This window comes from Tiliqua scincoides, chromosome 3 (genome assembly GCF_035046505.1).
Source record: "Tiliqua scincoides isolate rTilSci1 chromosome 3, rTilSci1.hap2, whole genome shotgun sequence".
In the NCBI taxonomy this organism is placed as follows: domain Eukaryota; kingdom Metazoa; phylum Chordata; class Lepidosauria; order Squamata; family Scincidae; genus Tiliqua; species Tiliqua scincoides.
The window spans coordinates 203,862,198-203,875,504 of record NC_089823.1 but is presented as its reverse complement, the minus strand read 5'-3'; the positions used below and the strand labels follow the sequence as shown (position 1 = coordinate 203,875,504).

At 42.1% G+C, this 13,307-nt stretch overlaps 1 protein-coding gene across 1 annotated transcript in view; it reads right to left on the bottom strand.

Moving 5' to 3' along the window:
• Positions 1 to 8,665, bottom strand: part of PXYLP1 (2-phosphoxylose phosphatase 1) — an 88,980-nt gene extending 80,315 nt beyond the window's left edge. The window contains exon 1 of the mRNA XM_066621043.1: positions 8,566 to 8,665. The gene's annotated coding sequence lies outside the window, so the exon portion shown is untranslated. The remainder of the gene's footprint in view (positions 1 to 8,565) is intronic.
• Positions 8,666 to 13,307: the final 4,642 nt, after the last annotated feature.

Below are 13,307 nucleotides of genomic sequence, written 5' to 3'. Positions count from 1 at the left end.
TCAGCTATTCCGCTATCCAGTGGATTCCATGACCGAGCTGTTGAAGACAGACAAAAGGGTTGGCACTAAAAGACTTTAATGTACTTATCACAGTGTCCTTGCTGAGGATGTTCAGAACTTCATGACAACCACTGAATTGTTTCAGTATGCAACATGTTTACATGACAGACTGTTCCAATAAAACCTGACAAACAAGTTCATGGCACTGTATAGGTGGGAGAAGAAGTAACTCCACTGTTATGGATAGATCACTAAATGACAAGTGAGCATACTGTGACAGCATGCTCCTAGATAGGAGATTGGACTATTAAGACTATCTACACACAAAGGCCAATGGTGTAGTGGGCATTGCTCCAAAAACGCTCAAGGGGAGCCACCACCGTCACTGATACTTTTGCCCAGCAAGTGTCCACGCTGTTTCACCAATAGTCATGACTGTTATTAATTTAAAGCTGAATGCACTGCAGAGCTCAAGTAGTTAGAAGACAATAGGAGTAAGAATCATCACTACCATAACTGCCAATGGGCAATGCTGATCCAACATAGGATTGCATCTCTGATGATTTACTTGTCTCCGGGCCCATGAAGCTACCCAAAATAAATGCAATACGTGATTTGAGTGAGTCGCAATGTTTGGCCTCAAATCTTATTATTCTGCCACCTCTTTTCTCTAAAAAAGCAGCTTTTGCCGCAACGTGCTTGATTGAATTATGAATCAATTATGAAGTTATTTGTGTAACTTCTAACACATTTGTACAAAATTCAAATTTCCTTTAACAGTTTTTAAAGGTGCTAAAATAGAAATTAAAAATTTCTAAAATAAAAAAATTTAGAAAAATCCATATTTGTACCAATTCCACTTCAACAGAAAATTTCATTTAAGTGATTTTATGTACTTTACGTGAAAAAGTGACTACAATATGAAATGACCAGAATACAGATTCATAACAGCCAAATACGTATGTTTTTAAATCACTTCCTACATATGATTTTTGCTTTATTCAGTCACCATCTGACTGGAAGAATTGTCATCAAGCATATCTCACCAAGGATATTTTTGCACCTTAAGAGCAAAGCATATTGCATCTGAAGCATATAGTGTGGGCAAGGCACTGATACACTTGATGATTAAAATGGGACAACCTAGTTCCACTATTGCAAACTATATGGATTTTTTCATCCCCAGGAATTACTGACAATCCACCACAATTGTCATTAGCACATCAACTGTCAAAACAAATAAGTTGTTCAAAATCAGAACACAGGCTTATATGGGCACTGCAAGAGAAACTAAAACTGTTTCTACAATTCATGTTAAAAAGCAAGGCTGACATCTGTTGAAAATGAATGAGCAGAGTTTCAAAATAATTTTATTTATGAGGGGAGTGCTTGGAAGGAAAGAGCACAGAAAGTTCCTTTAGCATTAATCTATCCCTTTTCAAAGTTTCTTAGTACTGTATATCCATTTCTACTTCTGGGGATATAAGTAAATAACTCAAAATCAAATCAGTTTTAGAAAATAGCCAACTACGCAGTGACTAGAGAACTGTACTGTTAGAATTATCTGCTTTTAGAACATAAACTACTGTATTGTACAACCATCCACAGCAACAGAATTATCAGGATATTGACTGAACTCCCAAAGTATATATCTGGCTAACTACAGAAGATATAACCAGAGGCCCATAGCAATGAAACAAAGTAAGGATTCTCACATTTTGTAGAACAGGCAAACATTAGAGCCAGATAACCAAGCCAATACTTTGAGTTACAATTTATTCATCCTGGCACAATTCTGTTACACAGAAGAAAGGTATTCTGAATTCAGATGAAAATATTAGTACACACGCTAAGGATGACAAAACAGTACATATGCTAAGGACTGCAGCCTACTTTGCAACTGCTCCAATTCAAAGTACTACGGCTATCAGTTCTCTTATTAATTTATCCATTTATTTATATAATATATACTAAATTTTCCCTAATGCCCTGTACTATATTTTCTAAGTTTTCACTTTCTATCAAACATAAACTTACTTCAATTACTCATTAATATTAAAACAAAATAATCTAATTACCAAAGTATAACATATAAATTCTTCCATCTACTTCTAACTCTTCTACTCATTTATATATTTCTTATATCAAATATAATAGGTTTTTCCTAATTCCCTATAATATCTTTTCTAAATATTCACTTTTTATCTCAACTAATTCAATTACTCATTAATATCAAATAATAATCTAATTTCCAAATTATAATAAAACCAACACTCTCTTATAATATGTTATTTACCAATCTCCAATCTAACTCTCCAATCTGATTACATTATTTTTCTTTAACATAATAACCACCTATAAAACAATTCATCCACACGCTAACATTTCCAGCTATTTTTTCTAATTCATATATATTGTATATATTTATTGTTTAAGTAAATTTAAACCAGTTTTTAACTAAATAAAATCCTCCAATTTTCTTTAACCATCAGGTTAACCCTCAGGTTTCTTTTTCTTTCCATTTTTTCTCCTGTAATATCTTTAATAATTTATCTCCATAACAGAATCCAATAAGCCCACACTTTCTTGTATAAGGTATGTTCATTCTTCTAATTAACTGGGATATGTTTTCTTCTTGTTGTTCCAACAAATTTTGTATTTTGTGCACCCATGTTACTCTGTCCATCTTCACTATTTCAATCTCCATCAGCGTCCCCTCTAGATCCTGTTGATTTTCCACTCTCCTAATTTCTGTATCCACTCTTCTGATGATAATTTCATCCCTCACCATCATCTTTTCCGCTTTCTCCTTCTGTTTATCTTCTGTTTTCTTCACATCTTCCAATTGCTCCTTGCACACTTCTGTCTGTTGAGAGACAGTCTTTAAACTGGCTTGAATCTGCAAGGACCAACTCAACTGCTGTCTTCTCACTGTGAGCAATTTTTTCAAATTTTTGAGAATCATTTGAGTCCAAATATCTGGAACTGGCTCCATCTTGCAATTTCTCTCTGATCCACAAGATGTCCACAGCGTATTATTCTCCTCATTTTCACCACATGTTTTTTCAGTCAGGCATTTTTTGAATTTTTCTTACAGATAACAGTGTGATTAATGGAGAAAAACAAAACGAAAGAAACAGTCTCAAGGAGACAAAACTCTTTCAAGTCTAATAAAAATTATGTCCACAAGTAATTCTAGATTTTAGTCCACACACCAAATTATATTTATAATCCACAACCGATTTATTCCACTACAAAGATAAAGAGCACTTTCAACATCCTTAAAAGGTTTCTCATTAACGCCTTCAGTGTATCCAGGATTTTTAGCCAAATCAGTCAATCAGAGTCGGGGACAATATTAAGACATACTTATCTTAAATTTCCAACTTAAACTTTACGCTTCATGCTTTCTCTTCCATAGGGTATCTTAGCACAGAGCCAGCAGCTTGATTGCAGACACTACACCTCCCCCAGTACTATCCCTGATGATTAGGTTTCCAAGAAGCCCCCCCCCCCCGGTCGGGCTTTCAAAATCTCTGGCACCTGCACCGTGGAAAGATCTTATCTCTCCTGATAAAGATCTTCAGATCCTCTTCAGACCTGCAGTTTTTGGGGGGGAAACAGACTGTCTCTCAGGAACCCCTGGAGACATGTCTGTTCATCCACTGTTAGCTCCTCCTCCCTCAAGCCGGGGCTATCAGTTCTTGTCATACAACCTGGTTAGTAGTACGCCCACAAAGGGACAGGAGCGCAAATACTTATTATGAAAGTAAAACCATACTTGCTGCACACAAAATAATTGGAAGGTCAAATTTAAATCACTTCGATAAGGCACATGCAGGAGCTCATGCTCTATACTAGGAGTTCTTGTCACCCGTTTCGAAAGATGATTAAAATTAACAAGATTTTGCTTGTCATCCCATCACAACCTCCCAATACAAATTCCGTCTGCTTCTAATCCTCCTTTTCACAGACATCAAAACAGGACATCAGTCTGAGAACCATCTAGGAGGCCAAATCAATACAGGCTGCGTAACAAAGCTGTAGAATTGTGAGTTAACAGGACAGATTGTACCACTTCAAACTACAGTGGGGAATATACATATACATACACTTTCTTATACTGTGTGTGCATGAGAACATACATACACAGAAATACACCCCTTTAAACACACACACACTAAAAAGGAAAAAGTTGAAGTCCTTGAAAACAGAAAATTCTGGGACAAAATATGAAAAGACCAGCAATTAGATTCACAACAGCCAAAACGTTTGTTTTTAAATCACTTCCTACATAATGGATTTTGCTTTTCAAACAGGAAGTTCAAACCTTCTTGTGCTGTACCGATATTGTCTTTACATGGAATATTTAGCACAGGCAAAAAATGGTATTTCCCACCAGAGATGTGTAGTACTGTAGCACAGCCAATTCTACAGGGGCAAAGACCAGACCAAATATGAGTGTGAGGGGGTAGAATTCTGAACACTTCACTGCAGGTTGCAGGCAATCCTGTTTTGAATTCTTTTCCTTGCAAAAGCAAAAAGTTCACTTATGGATTAAATATGTACCAAGGATGAAATGTTTAGCATAAACCTCTCCCCAATTTGCTGGTTTACTACATGAATGATTTTTTTTTTCCTAGAGGAGAATTCAGGTATGACATCCCGCCTGCAGCCAGTAGAATAAACCAGAATATACCACCTAGATTTAGCATCTCAATCTCTGAAATGTGCAGACACAGTTCCTGAAGGTGCCAGTTCAGATTAAAGCCAAGGTTCAACACCTCCGAATGAGGGCCCATATCAAAAACTGTTATGCTGAACACAGAAACATCAGAACAAAGCCTTATCATCCTCTGCTTGATGTTCAGCTAACTTTTTATGTTGGGTGTATTCAAAAATGGCACACTCCTATAGTTTGAAGTCACACAGCCCAACGAAGTCCTTGGTACAGTGTGTTAAATACAAGGGGCCCATATCCGTAGATTCATTTATCCATACATTGGATCCAGGCCCCTCCCCTGTGAGTACATCCTCCAGAGGAAAGGGGAGATCTGCTCCCCTGGGCTATGGAGGGTGGGGTGGAGGTGTTCATCCATATCCATGGTTTCACTTAATCATAGGGAGTTCCAGAACGGAACCCCTGTGGATACGGGAGCACACCCGTATTGCATCCCACTCATTGTATCAACACAATCAATTTTACCAATTTGCAGTAGGGACCTTCATTACTGCATCCATTTAGTCCATTGATTTCTTCCACAGAAAACTAATAAATATTTTGAAAGGTGAAGCAAACTTCAGACTGAAGTAGGTCCGTAGGTTTAGCATATATTTATCTATGAAGTATATACATTATCCCTTCGGTTTTTCTTTTCTATAGTGATCAACAAAGGGAACTTGCCTCACTTCATTTGATGTGAATGACATGCAGATTAAAATACATGAAAAGGGGTTTGCAGGCCACAGTGTCTCTCCATTCATTATCCACTTATACCACTGTTGTACCAGTCATAGCACAAGTAATTCTTGGGGTTGATTTAGAACAGTGGAGGCTTTAAATGACTGGTGTAGCACAGTGTTTATCAACAATTGCCCTCCACTGTACCACTTCACATGCTCCACCACCGGAAGTACCTTCCAGATTGGGAGGAGAGATGCAATGTGACAAACACCAGTAAGAGGCTCAGGCAGCACAGGAGGGCTTTTTTGAGTACACGAAAAGCACACACTGGAGTTCTGCCCGCTGAGATTGTTGCTGCTGCTTGTTGCATTGCATTGCAGGTCTTGCTGCCATATGGCATGGGTCTGGGGGTCCGGCATGTACCACCAGAACCACTGGTGCACTACTCTCTGACCAGTGACTAAAAAGAAAAATGTGTCAGCAATGCTATGAGAAAACCTCAGCTATGTTTACTGGTGAGAAAGGAATGGGGGTTTTTTTTGGGGGGGGGGGGGAGGATAAGTCCGTTGTGTGTTTTTTCCCCAAGGAAGCGCTATAAATTGCAAAGCTGTCCCAACATTGTATATGCCATTTTCAACTATCAAAACTTATTAAAATGTGGGCTGCAGAAACACATCTCACCCTTCACAGACTCCCACCAGATCACCTCCCTCTCTTTACACAAAGCAAAGACATGCACCAGATGGTCTAAAGCTGCTCACTATGCTGCCAGTTTTGGAAAACAAGGAATAGCGAGCAACCAGGTGTCAGAAGCAGACAGTTTTATCAGTCCAGACTACAAAGATAGCACAACTACGCTGAACTACTGGAAAGAAGTTGTGTGGTTAAAAAAAAAGAGAGAGAGAGAGAGAGAGAGATGTGGGAGCTTGTCAACTGAGCTTCTCAAACTTAATATTCCTTCTGTGCCAGATCCCCAGGTGGGCAGCCCTTCCCCAGCAACATGATGATGTTTTGCCAAGAAATCCACACAATCACTGGAACCACAATACTACTGTAGGATGGGGTGGGGAGGGGGAGTGCTAAACAATGACCAGGAAGCGAAAGTGACTTCCTGAGCCTATTTATACTGGACACCATCGCTGAAATGGATGCCAAAATTTCAACACTAGTGACAGAGTTCAAAAGGAGAAGAAAAGCTCAAGGGAAAGCGAAGCTTTTACAACATCCTCTATATGCTCTTATTTTATGGCATAATGATTAAATTAAGGAAGACAGAGACAAAGAAGACGCAAAGAAGTACAGTTTGCAGAAAAGAGGAAATTCTTCCCAGACATCAGCTGTCCTAAGCTCTAAGGCTGCAGTCCTATCTACACTTGTTTAGGAGTAGTAACTCAGGGACCAATCCTATCCAACTTTCCAGCTCCAGTGTAGGCACAATGCAGCCCCATGATAAGAGAACACATGACCCCATACCTTAATAAGGCCCCACTGATTGCCACTACACCACAGGATGCAGCGCACACCCCTCTGGCACAACTGCACCAGCACTGAAAAATTGGATAGAACTGGGCCCTCAATGACTATAATGGGACTTAGGCTACAAGCCTATCCACATTTGACTATAATTGGATTCACTTCTGAGTAGACATAAGAACAGCCCTGCTGGATCAGGCCATAGGCCCATCTTGTCCAGGTTCTTGTATCTCACAGTGGCCCACCAAATGCCTCAGGGAGCAAACAAGACAACAAGAGACTTGCATCCTGGTGCCATTCCTTCCATCCGGCATTCTGAGATAACCCACTTCTAAAATAGAGGTTGCACATACACATCATGGCTTGTAACCCATGATGAACTTTTCCACCAGAAATTTGTCCACTCCCCTTTTAAAAGCATCTAGGTCATATACCATTACCCATCATGTGGCAAGGAGTTCCACAGACTAGCTACACGCTGAGTAAAGAAATATTTTCTTTTGTCTGTTCTAACTCTCCCAACACTCAATTTTAGCAGATGTCCCCCGATTCTACTGTTGTGAGAGAGGGAAAAGAGCTTCTCTTTATCCACTCTATCCATCCCCTGCACAATTTTGTACATCTCAATCATGTCCCCCCTCAGGCGCCTTTTTTTTAGACCAGCAATTTTCAACCTTTTCCATCTCAGGGCACACTGACAAGGTGCTAAAATTGTCAAGGCACACCACCAGCTTTTTCATAATTGACAAGGCACACCATGCTGCACGTGGGGGGCTAACATTCCCCAAGGGTCTTAATAATAAATGACCCCCCCCCAAAAAAAAATCTCCATGGCACATCTGCAGACCATTTGTGGCCAACTAGTGTGCTACAGCACGCTGGTTGAAAATTGCTGTTCTAGACTGAAGAGCCCCAAACACAGTAGACATGCATAGGATTGGACTCTTCTCTGAGTAGACATGCATAGGATTGGGCTCTAAAAGAAATGAATTGACACTGTCTCAAGAGTGCAAAGGGAGGGATGTAGCCATGGCTCTTTCCTCCCACCCTTCCTTCTGTGTATTGGATCCCAGTCTGTGGATTGGACTGGGAAATCCAATCCCAGGAAAGCGATCCTGTAGTAGGAGATGAATGAGACTTATACAAAGGAGTGGGAAGAGATGCTGAGAAGTGGACAGAAACTGGTGCACCTAAGAGAGAGGGCTGGGAAGTGGGGGGGAAGGGGGGGTTCCCACTTGGAAAAGGGATCATCAAAAAAAGCTACGGGTGGATTTGGAAGACAGAGCCAGGAGCAGCACCCAGAAGTGGAAGTGGCTTGGCAGGGCATGCACCAGAGCCAGGAGGAGGAAGAGACTGTCGCCAGCAGGAGAAGGTGCTACCGCCACGCCACCAGGAAGCGCAGAGCCAGGGGGGAGAAGGAGAAGGGCTGTCCCGTTCTGTGACTGGGGTGGGGAGGCAAGGCGAAGGGCAGCCAAGCAAAGGGAGTCAGCCGGAGGAGGGTGCCCCGGGTGCAAGTAAGCAAGCAGACCCCCCGCTGGGGTGCAAAGGGCTGCAGGAGCAGGACCCAGAGCCCAAATGCAGCGGCTTTACAGCCCCATCCTGGGCAGGTCTACTCAGAAGTAACTCCCATTATAGTCAATGGGGCTTACTCCCAGGTAAGGATGCATAGGACTTCAGCTCCCACCTACCTGCCTGCCCAGCGGAGGGCTGCTTTCCTTGCAAGGGTTCCGCGCAGACGTGGAACTGCTGCGATCGCAGCCAGCGCCTTCCTGCTCCTGCCGCCACCGCGGCGCGCGAACCAACTTGAGCCGTCTGCCTCCGAGCGGGGTTCTCTTTCTCTCTCCCTGCCCTCCACCACGCCTCCTCTCCCCTGCCATTGGCCGTCGCCGGGAGAGCCCGGCAGCGCCACCTGCCGCCGCATCCACATACCTGCACAGGCTCAGGCGCGCGCTTGGGAGGATGCAGGATGCTTTGGGCGTCTGTCTCCCTCCCTGCCTCTCCACCGCTGCTCCTCTGGCTCTGCTCCGCACGGGCACACGGGCTCTCTCCGGCAAGGTTCCCCTTGCGCTGGACGCCTCGCCTGCTGCAGGACGGTCCTGGTCCTGGTCCTGGCTGGCTGGGGCTCTCTCTTGCCTGCCCCCTTTCATTGGGCTGGAGGAGAGCAAAGGAGCTGCCTGGCAGGCAGGAGAGTCCAGGAATGAATGAGTGTTGCCTGAACAAAAAGGGCTTGCCTAGGAGAAGCGGGGAAAAGGGGGCTGATGCTGGCACAGGTGCATTAGGCTCCCCCCCCCTTTTCCTCTCCCCTTCCAGCACAGTGGATCCCCTCTCCTTACTCGCAACAAGCGAGCCCTTCCTTACTCAACTCTGAAAACTGATAGGATGGGATACAGCAGGGTTTCTCAAACTGTGGGTCACGAGCCCATTTCAGGCGGGTCCCCATTCATTTCAATATTTTATTTTTAATCTATTCGATGTGATGCCACCACGGTACGTGACTGCATTTGGAGAAATGTTACAGATCTGTACTTTGAACAGGCTGCTGTGTACAAGCTTTTAACAATAATAGTAAATGGGGCTTATTCCTGGGTAAGTGTAGGTAGGATTGCAGCCTAGGATTGCTAAAAGTTTTCCGCCTAGATGGTGCAACTTCCGGTCATGACATCTCTTCTGCTGGGTCCTGACATATTCTCATTCTAAAAAGTGGGTCCCGATGTTAAAAGTTTGAGGACCGCTGGACAGTATTTGCTACAGTGCATTGGTTCTCAAACGTTTAGCACTGGGACCCACTTTTTAGAATGCGAATCTGTCAGGACCAGCAGAAGTGATGTCATGACCAGAAGTGACATCATCAAACAGGAATATTTTTAACAATCTTGGAGCCCAATCCTATCCAACTTTCCAGTGCCAGTGCTGCAAAAATGCAGTCCCAAGGAAAGGAACAAACATTCTCTTACCTGGAAGAGGCTTCTGTGATTGCTCCCCAATACCACACAGTGCAGCACATGTTCCATTGTGCCAGCTGCACCAGTGCTGGAAAGTTGGAATAAGCCCCATTTACTATTATTGTTAAAAGCATATACACAGTAGCCTGTTAAAAGTACAGAGCTGTAACATTTCCCAAGATGCAGTCACATACCATGATAGCATCAAGTCTGATATATTAAAAATAAAATGTTGAAGTGAATGGGGACCCACAAGAAATTGGCTCACGACCCACCTAATGGGTCCTGACCCACAATGTGCTGCAATATTTGCTAGAGCCGCCTTATTTTAAAGACTTGTGATTTTCCTCGGAGTATCATGTTACTTCTAAATTCTTGAAACAGTTTTTTGTACTGCCTTCCCCCCCACCAATGTCTCAGTGCAAGGTCTCTCTTATTTATTTCAGTTTTGACCCTGCAAGCCTAGCACAAATTTATTTATTTATTTCTAAATCAGAAATTTACCAATTTATTCTGAATTAGTTAACAAAATAGTAATTTACTGTCTATTAGTGATTGTGCACACAGAATAGTGATTTGTTCTGATTTTGTTTAGTTAAGTTAAAATTTATTCTGATTTAGTTATAGAATTTACTGTATATCTTGCTTTTTAGGCTAGAATGGTCTCAAGATGTCTTGCGATAACGTACTGTACTAATGGTACAAATCCATGCATGTCTACTCAGGAGAAAACCCCACTGAGTTTAATGGGACTTGAGTGTGTGTAGGATTGCAGCCTGAAATACATTTTTTTGGTGAAAAAAAAGTGAGACAAGATGGAATAGCAAAATGTAACAGGCTTGAAACCAAGATAGAAGATAAAAGATAGGAAATTTCTGTATTTTTGCAATAAAATGTATTTAAAGGAACCCAGAGTGCTGCCTCAGGAAAATATTGTACTGTCTCTCACCAATAGTCATATTCTAGTTTCCAAAATCCAGGCTCATCTTAACAGGTCTTAGGGCCCATTCCTATCCAAACCCCCACCACCACCACCACCAATGCGCACATTGGGGGAGAAAAACTAATAAGAAATGCAAACACTGTCCAAATTATTTCTGTCTCTGAAATAACAAATCTGTCTCTGCTCATAGCTGAACCTCAGAAGTTAAATGGTAGGGAATTTACCACAATCTGCACATGAGCCTGCCTCTCTCTGTCAGTAATTTGATTATATGATTTAAGTTATGTTATGAGAGGGGGAGAAAAAATTATCTTTCTCCACTTTCTCCACCCTATGGAGACTAAGGGCCCAATCCTATCCAGCTTTCCAGCTCTGATGCAGTTGTGCCAGAAGGTGTGTGCTGTGGTGGGGGGTTTAGTCATAGAGGCCTCCTCAAAGTAAGGGAACATGTGGTCCTTTACCATGGGCCTGTATTGCAGCTTCATCAGCCCTGGAAATTTGGATAGGATTGGGCCCTCACACACTCCTTTGGAGGTCTCAAAAGTCCCTAGCCTGTTGGGACTGCTTTCCTTCATATAGATCATCCTGGTTGTATCTGCTTGTCTTTAGGATTAGAATATCTAAAGATCTGCTAGGTAGAATCTCTTGCGTGTTATTCTGCTTTTTGAAACATGGCTGATGGTGACATGTAAAAGGCCTTCTCTCTGGTGGCCTCCACAGTGTAGAACTTCCTGCCCTAGGGAGATCTACTTGGCATACAACCTGTCCACTTTTCAGTGGTCAGTGAAGACCTGACTTTTTTTAGCAGAAAGCTTTAGTTTTGCTTTCTGGTTGTATCTGCTGTATTCTGTTCATCAAAATATCTTTGACTACATTTAATTTTCAGTTTCTTCTAACTGATATGTTTATTTCAGGAATTTTAATCCTTACTGTGAGCTGCTTTGCATCTCAAATGATTAGAAAGGCAGGATATACTCGTAACCAGGGGACATCCACTAAAATTGAGTGTTGGGAGAGTTAGAACAGACAAAAGAAAATATTTCTTTACTCAGCGTGTGGTCGGTCTGTGGAACTCCTTGCCACAGGATATGGTGATGGCGTCTAGCCTGGACACCTTTAAAAGGGGATTGGACAAGTTTCTGGAGGAAAAATCCATTATGGGGTACAAGCCATGATGTGTATGCGCAACCTCCTGATTTTAGAAATGGGTTATGTCAGAATGCCAGATGCAGGGGAGGGCACCAGGATGAGGTCTCTTGTTATCTGGTGTGCTCCCTGGGGCATTTGGTGGGCCGCTGTGAGATGCAGGAAGCTGGACTAGATGGGCCTATGGCCTGATCCAGTGGGGCTGTTCTTATGTTCTTATGTAAGTAATCTTCAATAAATAAAAGCAAGGAATAACTGCCTGTTTTTGTTTTCCCCCTTCCCAGTTGTAAATGATGTACATCTCATAGACATACAGCAAGGTTTGGAAGACAGAAATTAGCATCTTCTGTATGTAGTTTGGCATTATTTTGTCTGTCCAAAATACTAATTACTTTCCCATGATAACAATTACCTGGCACTATGGATCCAAAGTAGCAGAATTCAAGTATCTCTAGAACAGTGTTTCTCAAACCGTGGGTCGGGACCCACTAGGTGGGTCACGAGCCAATTTCAGCTGGGTCTCCATTCATCTCAATTTTTTTCAAACATATTAGACTTGCTGCTACCATGGTATGTGACTGCATTTGGGGAAATGTTACAGACCTGTACTTTTAATAAGCTACTATGTATATTCTTTTAACAATGCTGGTCAATGGGACTTACTCCTGGGTAAATGTGGGTAGGATTACAGCCTAGAATTGTTAAAAATTTTCCTGCTTGATGATGTCACTTCCGGTCATGACACCACTTCTGGTGGGTCCTGACAGATTCTGACAGATAAAAAGTGGGTCCTGATGCTAAATGCGTGAGAACGACTGCTCTAGAAGACTATTGTCCAAGGTTGCCAGGCGTTGTTGTATGACATCCTTTCCCCCATAACTTTGTTATTTATTCTGATCGGCAGGGAAATAATTATATGCACATAACAAAGTTCATGAGCAGTTGCAGACTTTGCTTGTGGGCAATGAGAGGAATACCACAAAAGAGCCTGAAAACTCAAGTATTACGCTCTTTAGTCTTTTTCTTCTTCTTTTATTTGTAAGAATGACGATACAGCTTGTTGTCTGAACTGTGACTTTGTGTGCACATCAGACTTCTTTCTATGTCAATATCCATGAGAAAACATTGCCAATAGGGTCATGCAAAGTCACAGCCTTAGGTTCACTGTGCCCGTGACTGCAAAGTTATCTGGCATGAGTCCATCAAACAGTCCAATAGTGGAGAGACCAAGAAGCCTTGAGGAAAAATTGATTTCTCCAATGATCCCTGACATATAGACTCTTCTGACTGTGTCAGATGTCTTAGCAAATTCCACAAAAGCAAGGAAAAGTGGCTTATAATTGCTCTGTGCATTTCTCTTGCAGCTAACAGAGAGAGAGAGAGAGAGAGAGAGAGAGAG